Source organism: Triticum aestivum, chromosome 5B, assembly GCF_018294505.1.
Source record: "Triticum aestivum cultivar Chinese Spring chromosome 5B, IWGSC CS RefSeq v2.1, whole genome shotgun sequence".
Taxonomy (NCBI): Eukaryota; Viridiplantae; Streptophyta; class Magnoliopsida; order Poales; family Poaceae; genus Triticum; species Triticum aestivum.
In genome coordinates, this window is record NC_057807.1 from 475,309,443 (window position 1) to 475,312,373 (window position 2,931).

The window sequence follows — 2,931 nt, forward strand, 5'->3', positions numbered from 1 at the left end:
AATTCATATTGGCATCTTGGCCACAATCATAGCAAGCATCATCAAAAAGGGATATTTCAAACAAATTCAAGGGATCATAGAAATCATCCTTCGGTAAGCACGAGGGGGAATTAAACAATGTATGAGTTGAAGAGTTACTCTCATTAGAAGGTGGGAACGGGTGATCAATCCACTCTTCCTCCTTTTGTTCTTCGCTCTCCTCATCATGTCTTTCATCCAATGAGCTCACAGTTTCATCGATTTCTTCTTACATAGACTCCTGCAAAATATTAGTCTCTGCTTGGACAGCGGAGAATTTCTCAATATATAGTTTAACATAGGCATTAGAAGCATAATTATCATAACAATATTCAAGTATGAATTTTTTTCAGATTTGTAAAGAGTAGCATCATACTTTTAAATCAAAGAAGCAATTTCATAAGCACCCTTAAAAGCAACAAATTCTTCAATTTGTTGAACATCATAGTAATTATAAACACCCTTAGCATACGAAGATACAATCCCATTATCAATAAACTCACATTGGTAGGGAAGGTGTTTCTTAGGGTTTTCAGAACAACAAGTAATATCATATATTTCACATAAATTCCAAGCATAGTATTGCAAACGATGAATTTGATCCAATAAAAGTTTCCCTTTTTCAGATATACGGTGTCGCACATAACAAGCATGCCCATCTAAAGATTTGCCCTCAACTAAGCTAGTTGGGGTTTCAGCACGAGCACAAAGGGATCGAAGATGATCCAAGTAAAAAGCTTCAGGAGTTTGATAGATTTTGAGTGGTTCTTCAACCATTGGTGTAGTAGGTACAACTAATTTTTTTGGTATTTTGCGTTTCCTACCCATAACTAAAGATGGAAAACAACTAAGAACAACAAATAAATATTACTTAGTGATAAAGCAAACAAGCACACACGAGAATATTCACCCCACGGTATGACTCCCCGGCAACGACGCCAGAAAAAGGTCTTGATAACCCGCAAGTATATGGGATAGTTGTAGCCTCTTTCGATAAGTAAGAGTGTCGAACCCAACGAGGATCTAAAGGTAGAACAAATACTCTCTCAAGTCCTATCAGCCACTGATACGACTCTACGCACGCTTGACGTTCGCTTTACCTAGAACAAGTATGAAACTAGAAGTACTTTGTAGGTGTTGTTGGATAGGTTTGCAAGATAATAAAGAGCACGTAAATAAAAGTTAGGGGCTGTTTAGATAAAGAAGCAATAAAGTAGATATAGCAAGTGTGGAAAAGTGGTGGTAGGAGTTGTGAAACTGTCTCTAAGCAATTGACTATGTTACTAGACCAGTAATCACTATTGCAATTCTATTTGAGGGAGAGGCATAAGCTAACATACTTTCTCTTCTTGGATCATATGCACTTATGATTGGAACTCTAGCAAGCATCCGCAATTACTAAAGATCATTAAGGTAAACCCAACCATAGCATTAAAGTATCAAGTCCCCTTTATCCCATACGCAAACAACCTACTTACCCGGGTCTGTGCTTCTGTCACTCACGCCACCCACCATAAGCAAATCATGAACATATTGCAAACCCTACAACGGGGACCCCTCACGCTTGCGCGATACGGAGAGCACCATAGGACAGCACCAATAATAAAACATGCAACTCAAACCAATCATAGCAATTCATCAATCACCGATAGGACAACGAAAATCTACTCAGGCATCATAGGATGGCAACACATTATTGGATAATAATATGAAGCATAAAGCACCATGTTCAAGTAGAGGGTACACCGGGTTGCAGGAGAGTGAACCGCTGTAGATAGAAGGGGGAAGGTGATGGAGTTGTTGGTGAAGATGACGACGGTGTTGGTGAAGATCGCGGTGATGATGATGGCCCCCGGCAACGCTCTGGCGCCACTGGAAGCAAGGGGGAGAGAGAGGCCCCCTTCTTCTTCTTCTTCCTTGACCTCCTCCCTAGATGGGAGAAGGGTTTCCCCTCTAGTCCTTGGCTCCCATGGTGTGGGAGGGGAGAGAGCCCCTCCGAGATTGGATCTATCTCTCTGTTTCTGCGTTCTGGTATTCTGCCCTGGCACCGTTTCCTTTATATCTGGAGATCCGTAACTCCGATTGGATTGAAACCTTCGCCCAGATCGTTTTCCAAAAATTAGCTTTCTTGCGGCCAAAGAAGGGCATCAACCGCCTTACGAGGGGCCCACGAGGGTGGGGGGCGCGCCCACCTGGAGTGGCCATGGGCCCCTGTCTCGCAGTGGCGTAGCCAACCCAATACGTCAGGGTGGTCCATTGATAGAAATATTTACATAAGATCATTTATTTTTAAAGAAATATTTTTTACTACACTAGATACAAGCTATGGGGAAATTTTAGAGTGGTCCATGGACCACCCTGGCCACCCCCTAGCTACGCTACTGCTGTCTCGTGGCCACCTCGGGCACCGTCTCGCGTTGATTTTTCCTTCCAAAAATCAAAAAATATTCCAAAATAATTCTCCGTCCGTTTTTATCCCGTTTGAACTCCGTTTGATATGGGGTTTCTGCGAAACACAAAACATGCAACGGACAGGAACTGGCACTGGGCACTGGATCAATATGTTAGTCCCCAAAAATAGTATAAAAGTTGCCAAAAGTATATGAAAGTTGAATAATATTGGCCTGGAACAATCAAAAATTATAGATACGACGGAGACGTATCAAGCACCGGGAGGGTATATGGGCTTAATGGGCCAAAGGGGGGAACACACCAGCCCACAAGGGGCTGGTGCGCCCCTCTCACTGGCCGTCGCCCTAGGGGAAGGAAATGCGGGAGGGGCAACCCCTCCCGCCTTTCCTTCCTCATGAGAGAAAGGAGAGGGGGGCGGCGCCACCTCCCCCTGCCTTCTCCCGCGCTCAAACAAGGAAAGGGGGGCGGCCAAGGGCAGGTGCCCAAGTGGGATTCGGCCTC